The following is a 16,504-nucleotide window of genomic DNA, read 5'->3' on the forward strand; positions in this document are numbered from 1 at the left end:
ACCTTAAACACACCGTGTTAGCCATTACAGCATGGATTATTCACATAATCAGCCATCCAATTTATCTTGTTACGTTCATACAACACAATATTTTAGCCAGCAGCATACCACTGCTGGCTTGCCTCTGAAGCTAAGCAGGGTCGCTCCTGAATTGGAGACCAGATGTTGCTGGAAGGAGTGTTGGAGGGACAGTAGGATACATTCTTTCTTCTAGTCTAAAACAAATATCGCAATACCCCAGGGTAATACCCCAGGGCAATACCCCAGGGCAATACGCCAGTGCTGTGATTGCCCTGTGTAAGGTGCTGTCTTTCTGATGGGATGTTAAATGGCTGTCCTGACTCTGCGTGGTCACAAAAGATCCCATGACAAAAAAAAATAAGATTAGTGGTGTTAACCCCGGTGTCCTGGATAAATTCCCAATCTGGCCCTCATGCCACCTAATCATCCCCAGCATCCAATTGGCTCATTCATCACCTATTGCCTGTAATTAGTCCCCAGGTTGTTGCTGTAAATGAGAATGTGTTCTCAGTCAATTTACCCAGTAAAATAAGGGTTAAATAAATAAACAAATATCTGTGCTTTGACAATGATAATAGCTAAGGTTTTAAAGTGCCCTCACCATATGTTATAGATTGAAACAACATGCTGTTCCCCGGATATAAGGACAGTACAGGTCAGTAGACATTACGTCTGAGACCGAGTCCCAAATTACACAATATTCCCTACTGTATGTAGTGCACTACATTTGACCAGAGCAGCTATATAGGGAATAGGGTGCAATTTGTGACGAGTCACCTGGAAATACAACCCCTCTGATGTGGAGCCTCTTCAGCCTTCGGGGGACATATTGATGCACAGTTATTTCGGTCAATAAGTCCTTCTAAAGCCGAGCAAAACCCACCCTCATCCGTGAGACAGTCTGAATGTGAAAAATGAGAAAGGAAAGGATGAGACTCAGTGCATCAATCTATTCATAGTGCAATATCTTAAAGGGAAACGAGAGTGAAACAAACCTGACCTCAGGCCTTCTTAAATGCAGATGTCAACAGAAATGTAAAGGAGAAAGGGGGGGGGGGGTACCTAGGTCAATTGTACAACTGAATGCATTCAACTGAAATGTGTCACAGTAACATACACTGAGTGTACAAAACATTAAGAACACCTGCTCTTTCTATGATCAACTGAACAGGTGAATCAAATCAAATCGATGGTTTCTTTTTTTTAGTAACACGCAGGTGTAGTAGACCTTACAGTGACATGCTGAATACAACAGGTGTAGTAGACCTTACAGTCAAATGCTGAATACAACAGGTGTAGTAGACCTTACAGTGAAATGCTGAATACAACAGGTGTAGTAGACCTTACAGTGACATGCTGAATACAACAGGTGTAGTAGACCTTACAGTCAAATGCTGAATACAACAGGTGTAGTAGACCTTACAGTGACATGCTGAATACAACAGGTGTAGTAGACCTTACAGTGACATGCTGAATACAACAGGTGTAGTAGACCTTACAGTGAAATGCTGAATACAACAGGTGTAGTAGACCTTACAGTGAAATGCTGAATACAACAGGTGTAGTAGACCTTACAGTGACATGCTGAATACAACAGGTGTAGTAGACCTTACAGTGAAATACTGAATTACAACAGGTGTAGTAAACCTTACAGTGAAATGCTGAATACAACAGGTGTAGTAGACCTTACAGTGAAATACTGAATACAACAGGTGTAGTAGACCTTACAGTGAAATGCTGAATACAACAGGTGTAGTAGACCTTACAGTGAAATGCTGAATACAACAGGTGTAGTAGACCTTACAGTGAAATGCTGAATACAACAGGTGTAGTAGACCTTACAGTGAAATGCTGAATACAACAGGTGTAGTAGTCCTTACAGTGAAATGCTGAATACAACAGGTGTAGTAGACCTTACAGTGAAATGCTGAATACAACAGGTGTAGTAGACCTTACAGTGAAATGCTCACACGCCCTTAACCAACAATACAGTTGTAAGAAAAAAGAAGGAGGCTATATACAGGGGTGTACCAGTACAGAGTCAATGTGGAGGCTATATACAGGGGGTACCAGTACAGAGTCAATGTGGAGGCTATATACAGGGGGTACCAGTACAGAGTCAATGTGGAGGCTATATACAGGGGGTACCAGTACAGAGTCAATGTGGAGGCTATATACAGGGGGTACCAGTACAGAGTCAATGTGGAGGCTATATACAGGGGGTACCGGTACAGAGTCAATGTGGAGGCTATATACAGGGGTGTACCGGTACAGAGTCAATGTGGAGGCTATATACAGGGGTGTACCGGTACAGAGTCAATGTGGAGGCTATATACAGGGGGTACCGGTACAGAGTCAATGTGGAGGCTATATACAGGGGTGTACCGATACAGAGTCAATGTGGAGGCTATATACAGGGGTGTACCGGTACAGAGTCAATGTGGAGGCTATATACAGGGGTGTACCGATACAGAGTCAATGTGGAGGCTATATACAGGGGGGTACCAGTACAGAGTCAGTGGGCGGGGGCACCAGTTAGTCGAGGTAATTGAGGTAATATGTCCATGTAGGTAGAGTTATTAAAGTGCCTATGCATAGATGATAACACAGAGTAGCAGCTGCGTAAAGGAGACGGACGGACGGAGGGGCAATGCAAATAGTCTGGGTAGCCATTTGATTCGATTTTTAGGAGTCTTATGGCTTGGGGGTATAAGCTGTTTAGAAGCCTCTTGGCCCTAGACTTGGCGCTCCAGTACTGCTTTCCGTGCGGTAGCAGAGAGAACAGTCTATGACTAGGATGTCTGCAGTCTTTCTCTGACAATTTTTTGTGCCTTTCTCTGAACCCAGGTGAAAGCTATGATCCCTTATTGATGTCACTTGTTAAATCCACTTCAATCAGTGTAGATGAAGGGGAGGAGACCAGGTTGAAGAAGCCTTGAGACAATTGAGACACGGAATGTGTATATGTGCATCAGTGTGTGAATAGGAGAAACAAAATATTTTAGTTTTAGAGTGTGTCAAGAACTGTAATAAAGTTTCCTGTGTGAATCAATAACAGTCCGCTGCCCAATGGACATCCAGCCAACTTGACACAACTATGGGAAACATTGGAGTCAACCTGGGCCAGCATCCCTGTGGAATGCTTTCGACACCTTGTAGAGTCCGTGCCCTGAGAAATTGAGACTGTTCTGAGGGCAGAAGGGGGTTCAACTCAATATTAGGAAGGTGTTCCGAATGTTTTGTACACTCAGCGTATACTGTATGTATCAACCTCTATTGCATTGACAATTTCATACAAATAGCTACTTATAATTCAACATTTGTAGACTAATAATGCAATGTAATATAAACTGAAAATAAGGTCCAGCTAGCAGATTTTAAAAAAATATATAAAGTCCAGTGTTTGAGCTATCTGACTCACACTTGCAAGGGAGAGGCATTTGTGTCACTGCTATCTATTACAAATGGCTTTAAATAATGTAACATCTATGTATAACAAATGGCTTTTAATATTGCAAAGTTTATGTTCAAAAGTTTGGGGTCACTTAGAAATGTCCTTGTTTTTTTAATGAAAAGCACATTTTCTGTCCATTGCAATAACGTCAAATTAATTAGAAGGGCAGACATTGTTAATGTTGTAAATTACTATTGTAGCTGGAAAAGGACGGTTTTTAATGGAATATCCACATAGGCGTACAGAGGCCCATTATCAGCAACCATCACTCCTGTGTTCCAATGGCACGTTGTGTTAGCTAATCCAAGTTTATCATTTTAAAAGGCTAATTGACCATTAGAAAACCCTTTTCCAATTATGTTAGCAGAGCTGAAAACTGTTGTCCTGATTAAAGAAGAAATACAACTGGCCTTCTTTAGACTAGTTGAGTATCTGGAGCATCAGCATTTGTGGGTTCGATTACAGGCTCAAAATCGCTAGAAACAAATAACCTTCTTTTGAAACTCATTGGTCTATTCTTGTTCTGAGAAATGAAGGCTATTCCATGCGAGAAATTACCAAAGAATTGAAGATCTTGTACAATGCTGTGTACTACTCCATTCACAGAACAGCTCAAATTGGCTCTAACCAGAATAGAAAGAGGAGCGGGAGGCCCCGGTGCACAACTGAGCAATAGGACAAGTACATTAGAGTGTCTAGTTTGAGAAACAGACACCTCACAAGTCGTCTCGATGTCAACAGTGAAGGCTGTGAAGGCTGGCCTTCTAGGCAGAGTTGCAAAGAAAAAGCCATATCTCAGACTGGCCAATAAAAAGAAAAGTTTAAGATGGGCAAAAGAACACAGACACTGGACAGAAGAACTCTGCCTAGAAGGACAGCATCCCGGAGTCGCCTCTTCACTGTTCAAGTCGAGCCTGGTGTTTTGCGGGTACTAGTTAAGGAAGCTGCCAGTTGAGGACTTGTGAGCGTCTGTTTCTCAAACCTGACACTCTAATGTTCTTGTCCTCTTGCTCAGTTGTGCGCCAGGGCCTCCCACTCCACTTTCTATTCTGGTTAGAGCCAATTAATTTTTCAAATGTAATATCTACCTATATAACAAACTCATTTAAATCATGCATTTTTTTATTTTATTTAACCTTCATTTAACTAGGTAAGTCAGTTAAGAACAAATTCTTATTTTCAATGACGGAATAGGAACAGTGTGTTAACTGACTTGTTCAGGGGCAGAACGACAGATGTTTACCTTGTCAGCTCAGAGATTCAATCTGGCATTCTTTTGGTTACTAGTCCAACGCTCTAACCAGTAGGTTACCTGCCGCCCCAATAAATATATACAAATGGCTTTATTTAATGTAACACCTATCTATAACTATTGGCTTTAGATAATGTAAAGTCTATATGAAACAAATGCTTGTTAATAATGTAACGCCTATCTATAACTATTGGCTTTAGATAATGTAAAGTCTATATGAAACAAATGCTTGTTAATAATGTAACGCCTATCTATAACTATTGGCTTTAGATAATGTAAAGTCTATATGAAACAAATGCTTGTTAATAATGTAACGCCTATCTATAACTATTGGCTTTAGACAATGTAAAGTCTATATGAAACAAATGCTTGTTAATAATGTAACGCCTATCTATAACTATTGGCATTAGATAATATAAAGTCTATATGAAACAAAAAGCTTTAACTATTGCAATGTCCAGAAAGTACAGTCTAAGACATCATTAGATACGCCCAGTCTAAGACATCATTAGATATGTCCAGTCTAAGACATCATTAGAGACGCCCAGTCTAAGACATCATTAGATATGTCCAGTCTAAGACATCATTAGACATGCCCAGTCTAAGACATCATTAGATATGCCCAGTCTAATGCATCATTAGACATGTTCAGTCTATGACATCATTAGACATGTCCAGTCTAAGATATTATTAAGCACCCCATAACAGTTATTAGGATGAACGTAAACTGTACTTTAGCTGATCATGAAGCAAGGCGTTAACAAAGAATGTTTCCCTCTATCTTGTACCTCGGGTTTATTGATGGCAGTTTAATATGCAGGGCAAGGTAGATTCCATTTTAGGAATCAGTGAAATAGAACATAGTGGAATGTTGTCCTGGGCTTTTGTGCTGGGCTGTTCACCCCCTGCAGAGTTCAGAATACATTGTCCGGAGACAGGATCAAACTTGGCAGCTATTGATCCACTTACAAACCAGACATAAGACTTCACCGAACACGTTAACATGTTGAGAATGGGTATTTTAATTGTACAGGTCTTTGAAACCCACTCAAGTCATTACGGTTGTGGTGGAGAATTTAAACTAGCAGCTCAACATAGAGAAGAGAGTATATATCCTGCCAAGTAGCTGATTTCCTTTTTTCCCCCTCTCTCCCTGAACTTTGATTTCCTGTCCTAGGAAGGAGAGACCCTTTTAACTATCTGAGTTTTAAATAATAACATCACGTAGGAAACACTATCTGTCACGGCCGTCGTCGGAATGAGACCAAGGTGCAGCGTGGTAGGCGTACATTTTCTTTTAATTAAGTAAAATGTTTCCAACAAAACAAGAAATAACAAAAACAACCGTAAAGCTTACAAGGGCTATAGTGCCCCTACCCAAGATAACTACCCACAAATAAAACAGGGAAAGAAAGCTGCCCAAGTATGATTCCCAATCAGAGACAACGATAGACAGCTGTCCCTGATTGACAACCATTCCCGGCCAAAACATAGAAGCACAAAAACCTAGAAAACAAACCATAGAATGCCCCCCCCCCCCCCCCCCCACAAATCACTCCCTGGCCAAACCAAAATAGAGACATAAAAAGGCTCTCTCAGATCAGGGACACGATCAACAAATGGTGGATGTTTAAAGGCAGTGTTGAAATACGTTGTTATCGCTGAAAGGTTTTCCGTTTCTCATTAAGAAGTTCTATACTACCTCTTCTAAAGGTTCATTACAAAAAGCTAATCAGGGATTTTAATTTAATTTAACAAATAGACTCTTATAGATGCTCTTTGTGAGCCCAAACTAATGCCTTTAGTTTTCGAAGATGTAAATTATTTGTTGTGAAGTATGTAGGTCTATGATTTACTCTACAGTATTATGTCGCCTTTAGGACCTAGCATGTTTGGTATTATGGGCTACATATGTACAGTATCAACTTCAGTCAGTGCTTGGCAGCACAACCAAGTAACTCCTACTGCTCTCAAAAAATAGGTTTCTAACAGGCTCTTCTAGAGAAGGACATTCCAGTGATTTGAGTTGACGCCACCAGATCAATAGCTTGTCTCTCAGCCAAACCACTCATGTGGCATTTGAACCAGATGAAACACAGGTTCCCCTCCACATCACCTCTGAGAGACTACCACTAAAATCCCTCTGGCTAGGATGGATATAGACAAGTCCATTTAAATCCCCCCCCCCTCAAGACTCAGACTGAGACCGTAACCGGTCAGAAAAAAAAGAACAAACCAATCTGAAATAATCTTAAAAGGATCGGCGTAATGTATGTAGGTTAGTTCTGACTGTTGTTTCGTTTAGCTCTGTTGCTGGCCCACTGGCGTAGATGCTGTAAAAGGATCGGCGTAATGTATGTAGGTTAGTTCTGACTGTTGTTTCCTTTAGCTCTGTTGCTGGCCCACTGGCGTAGATGCTGTAAAACGATCGGTGTAATGTATGTAGGTTAGTTCTGACTGTTGTTTCGTTTAGCTCTGTTGCTGGCCCACTGGCGTAGATGCTGTAAAACGATCGGTGTAATGTATGTAGGTTAGTTCTGACTGTTGTTTCGTTTAGCTCTGTTGCTGGCCCACTGGCGTAGATGCTGTAAAAGGATCGGCGTAATGTATGTAGGTTAGTTCTGACTGTTGTTTCCTTTAGCTCTGTTGCTGGCCCACTGGCGTAGATGCTGTAAAACGATCGGTGTAATGTATGTAGGTTAGTTCTGACTGTTGTTTCATTTAGCTCTGTTGCTGGCCCACTGGCGTAGATGCTGTAAAACGTTCTGGGAGCCTGTGGTACCGAGGGCTTTTTTATTTATTTATTTATATATTAAATGTAAGAAAATAGCAAAAGCAATCTGGTGTAAACGGTTTAACAAAGCAGTTAGAGAGTCACCTTCATAAGTCTGAAATACAGACACTAATCAAACCCTAACAAGGAAAGTTGGATAACACAGGCAATACATATGAGGTCGCTAGATCAATGAAAGATGCATAACACAGGCAATAAATATGAGGTAGTTAGATGGAGTGCCATATACAGTGTACACGTTTTCAAAGTTGTGTTGTTCCTGAGAACTGCAAATCCTGCAAGCCCAACAATCAACAATGAAGTACGAGAACATATTTAGAAATATACTATATCATTACTAATCTGTGGCTAGCTAACTGCAATAGACTATATAGATACATATCATTACTAATCTGTGGCTAGCTAACTGCAATAGACTATATAGATACATATCATTACTAAACTGTGGTTAGCTAACTGCATAATATCTGAACTACAGGTCTCTCCTCTCAGTATGTCTGTTCAGAGTTCCCCTGGTTGCTAATGACATTGTACCGCTAATTACACATAATTCTAGTGGGCTGAATGGATACGATCACATTGCAAATGATAAGTCATTGGTCAGTGTCACAGTGTTTCCATAGAGAAATTTAACAGGGAATGGAGATTCGCAACAAATGAATGTAATTAACAAGCACATTCATTACTTCTAATTGCGTAACGTAACGAGTGCTCTGAAACTGAAACACAGATTGGATATGGGTTTAGTGTACAGTTGAGTATCATCCCCTTCCCTTAAGATGTGACTGACTACAGCGCTTCCTGAGAACTTTGTCTGTTGTTGTGACGTGAGGTGACTCTTTCCCAACTACTGACAGACAGACGGGAGTTCTCTGAGCTAAAACAGACAGAGATCACCGCACATAGAAGGGGTGGGGGACACACACACGTACATTAAACTGTTGAAATAGTTTAAACAGTACTACAAGTATGCTACTATCAAAGTATTGTACCCATCGAACTGGTAAAAAGTTAATTGTGTGAAGCTGTGTATTTATCTCTGAAAGCCTTTAATCAGATCAAAGCGCTACGGAAGATGTCATCCGTCTGGTTTTTAAACATTACAATGAAGACTGGGACGCATGTCATCCGTCTGGTTTTTAAACATTACAATGAAGACTGGGACGCATGTCATCCGTCTGGTTTTTAAACATTACAATGAAGACTGGGACGCATGTCATCCGTCTGGTTTTTAAACATTACAATGAAGACTGGGACGCATGTCATCCGTCTGGTTTTTAAACATTACAATGAAGAATGGGACGCATGTCATCCGTCTGGTTTTTAAACATTATAATGAAGACGGGACGCATGTCATCCGTCTGGTTTTTAAACATTACAATGAAGACTGGGACGCATGTCATCCGTCTGGTTTTTAAACATTACAATGAAGACAGGACGCATGTCATCCGTCTGGTTTTTTAACATTACAATGAAGACAGGACGCATGTCATCCGTCTGGTTTTTAAACATTACAATGAAGACAGGACGCATGTCATCCGTCTGGTTTTTAAACATTACAATGAAGACGGGACGCATGTCATCCGTCTGGTTTTTAAACATTACAATGAAGACGGGACGCATGTCATCCGTCTGGTTTTTAAACATTACAATGAAGACGGGACGCATGTCATCCATCTGGTTTTTAAACATTACAATGAAGACGGGACGCATGTCATCCGTCTGGTTTTTAAACATTACAATGAAGACTGGGACGCATGTCATCCGTCTGGTTTTTAAACATTACAATGAAGACTGGGACGCATGTCATCCGTCTGGTTTTTAAACATTACAATGAAGACGGGACGCATGTCATCCGTCTGGTTTTTAAACATTACAATGAAGACTGGGACGCATGTCATCCGTCTGGTTTTTAAACATTACAATGAAGACAGGACGCATGTCATCCGTCTGGTTTTTTAACATTACAATGAAGACAGGACGCATGTCATCCGTCTGGTTTTTAAACATTACAATGAAGACGGGACGCATGTCATCCGTCTGGTTTTTTAACATTACAATGAAGACAGGGACGCATGTCATCCGTCTGGTTTTTAAACATTACAATGAAGACTGGGACGCATGTCATCCGTCTGGTTTTTAAACATTACAATGAAGACTGGGACGCATGTCATCCGTCTGGTTTTTAAACATTACAATGAAGACAGGACGCATGTCATCCGTCAAGGTTTTTTAACATTACAATGAAGACAGGACGCATGTCATCCGTCTGGTTTTTAAACATTACAATGAAGACAGGATGCATGTCATCCGTCTGGTTTTTAAACATTACAATGAAGACGGGACGCATGTCATCCGTCTGGTTTTTAAACATTACAATGAAGACTGGACGCATGTCATCCGTCTGGTTTTTAAACATTACAATGAAGACTGGGACGCATGTCATCCGTCTGGTTTTTAAACATTACAATGAAGACTGGGACGCATGTCATCCGTCTGGTTTTTTAACATTACAATGAAGACAGGACGCATGTCATCCGTCTGGTTTTTAAACATTACAATGAAGACTGGGACGCATGTCATCCGTCTGGTTTTTAAACATTACAATGAAGACAGGACGCATGTCATCCGTCTGGTTTTTAAACATTACAATGAAGACGGGACGCATGTCATCCGTCTGGTTTTTAAACATTACAATGAAGACGGGACGCATGTCATCCGTCTGGTTTTTAAACATTACAATGAAGACGGGACGCATGTCATCCGTCTGGTTTTTAAACATTACAATGAAGACTGGGACGCATGTCATCCGTCTGGTTTTTAAACATTACAATGAAGACAGGACGCATGTCATCCGTCTGGTTTTTAAACATTACAATGAAGACTGGGACGCATGTCATCCGTCTGGTTTTTAAACATTACAATGAAGACTGGGACGCATGTCATCCGTCTGGTTTTTAAACATTACAATGAAGACTGGGACGCATGTCATCCGTCTGGTTTTTAAACATTACAATGAAGACTGGGACGCATGTCATCCGTCTGGTTTTTAAACATTACAATGAAGATGGGACGCATGTCATCCGTCTGGTTTTTAAACATTACAATGAAGACTGGGACGCATGTCATCCGTCTGGTTTTTAAACATTACAATGAAGACTGGGACGCATGTCATCCGTCTGGTTTTTAAACATTACAATGAAGATGGGAAAGTTGAAATCCAGGTCTGGAATACATCATATCCTCCAAAAATAATATTCAAGCTCATAATTACCCAGAAAGCACTTAAGAGGGAAAGTGTACCTCAACAAACTCTTACTGTAAAACTACAACTGTAGGTCTATGAATGTTTAGATCTGTAATCCTCTTACTGTAAAACTACAACTGTAGGTCTATGAACGTTTAGATCTGTAATCCTCTTACTGTAAAACTACAACTGTAGGTGTATGTTATTTTTTTATACCAGTTATTTTACCAGGTTAGTTGACTGAGAACACGTTCTCATTTGCAGCAAAGACCTGGGGAATAGTTACAGGGATAGAATGAGCCAATTGTAAACTGGGGATTATTTGGTGACTGTGATGGTTTGAGGGCCAGATTGGGAATTTAGCCAGGACACCGGGGTTAACACCCCTACTCTTACGATAAGTGCCATGGGATCTTTAATGACCTCAGACAGTCAGGACACCCGTTTAACGTCCCATCCGAATGACTGCACCCTACACATATTGAACCAAGGTGGCATAGCAGTTCAGACGTCTTTTGTCCTCGTCTTGTCGTGTCCTGTATATATATATATTTACAACTTTTTCACATACATTTTATTTTTATTTTCCATCAACTCATCTTCAAAACACTCTCCTGCAACCCGCCTCACCAATGTATATTTATAAAAAATTATTATTTACCTCAGATCTGTAATCCTCCAAGAAGCTAGCCAGAAACTAGCCAGAAGCTAATCCAGAAGCTAGTTCAGAAGCTAGTTAGCTCCTTTACTGGCAAATCGTTAGTATTCAGCTAACCACGGTTTGTGGTCATCAGCTATCCTTTAGCTCGAAAATCTATCGCCAGTTCTGTACGGCGCAGCGCGGCTCGGAACGGAACATACCGGACCAATTTTTCTCTCCATGTCCCTGGATTTCGACTGCTCTCTGGACATTCATACCCGGATCTCACAGCTAGCTAGCTGCTATCCGTGTGACTATCGGCCTTCGTCGATTCCGGAGCAAACATCAATTATTCCGGAGCTAGCAAGCTCCGTCAATCACTCCTGAGTTCCATCAATCACACCTGGGCTGCAGTCACCTATCCGGACCCGTTTTACTGCTTTCGCGGAGCCCCACCGGGCCTTCACAACTGGACTGCCGACGTTATCTACCCGAAGGAGTTATTCGGCTGGCTCCTCCGTCGCGACGTTACCTGAACGCCCATCTGCGGCCTGCTAACCGTTAGCTGTCTTACCGGCTGCTATCTGAATAGACAATCGGACAATTTTTTTTTTATATATATATTTTTTTATTTTTTATTATTATTATTATGTTTTCTTCTTGGGCCTCTATAACTATATCTATTGTTTTTATTTTTGTTGTTGTTGTGTGATTTGGATTAATCCCCTCTACCACACGGAACCCCACTAATCTACTGACGGAACGCAAGAGGTAGCTAACAACAGACCTCCATCCTATGCTAGCTTGCTACCGATGCCCTGGCTAGCTGTCTAAATCACCAACCAACCTCTCCACTCACCGGACCCTTTTGATCACTCGACTAAGCATGCCTCTCCTTAATGTCAATATGTCTTGTCCATTTCTGTTCTGGTTAGTGTTTATTGGCTTATTTCACTGTAGAGCCTCTAGTCCTGCTCACTATACCTTATCCAACCTATTAGTTCCACCACCCACACATGCAATGACATCTCCTGGTTTCAACGATGTTTCTAGAGACAATATCTCTCTCTTCATCACTCAATACCTAGGTTTACCTCCACTGTATTCACATCCTACCATACATTTGTCTGTACATTATACCTTGATGCTATTTTATCGCCCCCAGAAACCTCCTTTTACTCTATGTTCCAGACGTTCTAGACGACCAATTCTCATAGCTTTTAGCCGTACCCTTATTCTACTCCTCCTATGTTCCTCTGGCGATGTAGAGGTGAATCCAGGCCCTGCAGTGCCTAGCTCCACTCCTATTCCCCAGGCGCTCTCTTTTGACGACTTCTGTAACCGTAATAGCCTTGGTTTCATGCATGTTAACATTAGAAGCCTCCTCCCTAAGTTTGTTCTATTCACTGCTTTAGCACACTCTGCCAACCCGGATGTTCTAGCTGTGTCTGAATCCTGGCTTAGGAAGACCACCAAAAACTCAGACATTTTAATTCCAAACTACAACATTTTCAGACAAGATAGAACTGCCAAAGGGGGCGGTGTTGCAATCTACTGCAAAGATAGCCTGCAGAGTTCTGTCCTACTATCCAGGTCTGTACCCAAACAATTTGAACTTCTACTTTTAAAAATCCACCTCTCTAAAAACAAGTCTCTCACCGTTGCCGCCTGCTATAGACCACCCTCTGCCCCCAGCTGTGCTCTGGACACCATATGTGAACTGATTGCCCCCCATCTATCTTCAGAGTTCGTGCTGCTAGGCGACCTAAACTGGAACATGCTTAACACCCCAGCCATCCTACAATCTAAACTTGATGCCCTCAATCTCACACAAATTATCAATGAACCTACCAGGTACCTCCCCAAAACCTTAAACACGGGCACCCTCATAGATATCATCCTAACCAACTTCCCCTCTAAATACACCTCTGCTGTCTTCAACCAAGATCTCAGCGATCACTGCCTCATTGCCTGCATTCGTAATGGGTCAGCGGTTTGACCGCCACTCATCACTGTAAAACGCTCCCTGAAACACTTCTGCGAGCAGGCCTTTCTAATCGACCTGGCCGGGGTATCCTGGAAGGATATTGATCTCATCCCGTCAGTAGAGGATGCCTGGATATTTTTTTTAAATGCCTTCCTAACCATCCTAAATAAACATGCCCCATTCAAGAAATTTAGAACCAGGAACAGATATAGCCCTTGGTTCTCCCCAGACCTGACTGCCCTTAACCAACACAAAAACATCCTATGGCGTTCTGCATTAGCATCGAACAGCCCCCGTGATATGCAGCTGTTCAGGGAAGCTAGAAATCATTATACACAGGCAGTTAGAAAAGCCAAGGCTAGCTTTTTCAAGCAGAAATTTGCTTCCTGCAACACTAACTCAAAAAGGTTCTGGGACACTGTAAAGTCCATGGAGAATAAGAACACCTCCTCCCAGCTGCCCACTGCACTGAAGATAGGAAACACTGTCACCACTGATAAATCCACCATAATTGAGAATTTCAATAAGCATTTTTCTACGGCTGGCCATGCTTTCCACCTGGCTACTCCTACCCCGGACAACAGCACTGCACCCCCAACAGCAACTCGCCCAAGCCTTCCCCATTTCTCCTTCTCCCAAATCCATTCAGCTGATGTTCTGAAAGAGCTGCAAAATCTGGACCCCTACAAATCAGCCGGGCTAGACAATCTGGACCCTTTCTTTCTAAAATTATCTGCCGAAATTGTTGCCACCCCTATTACTAGCCTGTTCAACCTCTCTTTCGTGTCGTCTGAGATTCCCAAAGATTGGAAAGCAGCTGCGGTCATCCCCCTCTTCAAAGGGGGGGACACTCTTGACCCAAACTGCTACAGACCTATATCTATCCTACCGTGCCTTTCTAAGGTCTTCGAAAGCCAAGTCAACAAACAGATTACCGACCATTTCGAATCTCACCATACCTTCTCTGCTATGCAATCTGGTTTCAGAGCTGGTCATGGGTGCACCTCAGCCACGCTCAAGGTCCTAAACGATATCTTAACCGCCATCGATAAGAAACATTACTGTGCAGCCGTATTCATTGATCTGGCCAAGGCTTTCGACTCTGTCAATCACCATATCCTCATCGGCAGACTCGACAGCCTTGGTTTCTCAAATGATTGCCTCGCCTGGTTCACCAACTACTTCTCTGATAGAGTTCAGTGCTGTCCGGACCTCTGGCAGTCTCTATGGGGGTGCCACAGGGTTCAATTCTTGGACCGACTCTCTTCTCTGTATACATCAATGAGGTCGCTCTTGCTGCTGGTGAGTCCCTGATCCACCTCTACGCAGACGACACCATTCTGTATACTTCCGGCCCTTCTCTGGACACTGTGTTAACAACCCTCCAGGCAAGCTTCAATGCCATACAACTCTCCTTCCGTGGCCTCCAATTGCTCTTGAATGCAAGTAAAACTAAATGCATGCTCTTCAACCGATCGCTGCCTGCACCTACCCGCCTGTCCAACATCACTACTCTGGACGGCTCTGACTTAGAATACGTGGACAACTACAAATACTTAGGTGTCTGGTTAGATTGTAAACTCTCCTTCCAGACCCATATCAAACATCTCCAATCCAAAGTTAAATCTAGAATTGGCTTCCTATTTCGCAACAAAGCATCCTTCACTCATGCTGCCAAACATACCCTTGTAAAACTGACCATCCTACCAATCCTCGACTTTGGCGATGTCATTTACAAAATAGCCTCCAATACCCTACTCAACAAATTGGATGCAGTCTATCACAGTGCAATCCGTTTTATCACCAAAGCCCCATATACTACCCACCATTGCGACCTGTACGCTCTCGTTGGCTGGCCCTCGCTTCATACTCGTCGCCAAACCCACTGGCTCCATGTCATCTACAAGACCCTGCTAGGTAAAGTCCCCCCTTATCTCAGCTCGCTGGTCACCATAGCATCTCCCACCTGTAGCACACGCTCCAGCAGGTATATCTCTCTAGTCACCCCCAAAACCAATTCTTTCTTTGGCCGCCTCTCCTTCCAGTTCTCTGCTGCCAATGACTGGAACGAACTACAAAAATCTCTGAAACTGGAAACACTTATCTCCCTCACTAGCTTTAAGCACCAACTGTCAGAGCAGCTCACAGATTACTGCACCTGTACATAGCCCACCTATAATTTAGCCCAAACAACTACCTCTTTCCCAACTGTATTTAATTTTAATTTATTTATTTATTTTGCTCCTTTGCACCCCATTATTTTTTTTATTTCTACTTTGCACATTCTTCCATTGCAAAACTACCATTCCAGTATTTTACTTGCTATATTGTATTTACTTTGCCATCTTGGCCTTTTTTGCCTTTACCTCCCTTCTCACCTCATTTGCTCACATTGTATATAGACTTGTTTATACTGCATTATTGACTGTATGTTTGTTTTTACTCCATGTGTAACTCTGTGTCGTTTTATCTGTCGAACTGCTTTGCTTTATCTTGGCCAGGTCGCAATTGTAAATGAGAACTTGTTCTCAACTTGCCTACCTGGTTAAATAAAGGTAAAATAAAAATAAATAAAAAACAGGGCAATGTCCCCAATTACTGCCCTGGGGCATTGGGATATTTTTTGAGACAAGAGTGCCTCCTACTGGCCCTCCAACACCACTTCCAGTGGAATCTGGTCTCCCATCCAGAAACTGACCAGGACCAACTCTGCTTAGCTTCAGAAGCAAGCCAGCAGTGGTATGCAGGGTGGAATGCTGCTGGCAACAAACAAAAAACGGTATGTACGCGTTATATCTGTAATCGTATTATACTTACAGTGTATAAAAAGGATTGGCTTATTTTAATAGCAGCTTTGGATCTTAGAAAGGTATAAGCTGGTCATTTGAAAGCCATATGCCACACAGTAAAGATATATCACTTTTGATATTTTATCTTTCCCTCATTGACTAAAATACACATCTACGAATGCTTTTAGCTGGTACTGTATGAAAGCTAGTGCTCTTAAATCCTCTGACTCATAACAATATAGGCCCAGAATAAGGACATTTATAAATTGTTCAGAGTACAAACTGTTTATTGTTTGAACATTGGTGAAGGATTTGTTTTA

Source organism: Oncorhynchus kisutch, linkage group LG15 (genome assembly GCF_002021735.2).
Source record: "Oncorhynchus kisutch isolate 150728-3 linkage group LG15, Okis_V2, whole genome shotgun sequence".
Lineage (NCBI taxonomy): Eukaryota > Metazoa > Chordata > Actinopteri > Salmoniformes > Salmonidae > Oncorhynchus > Oncorhynchus kisutch.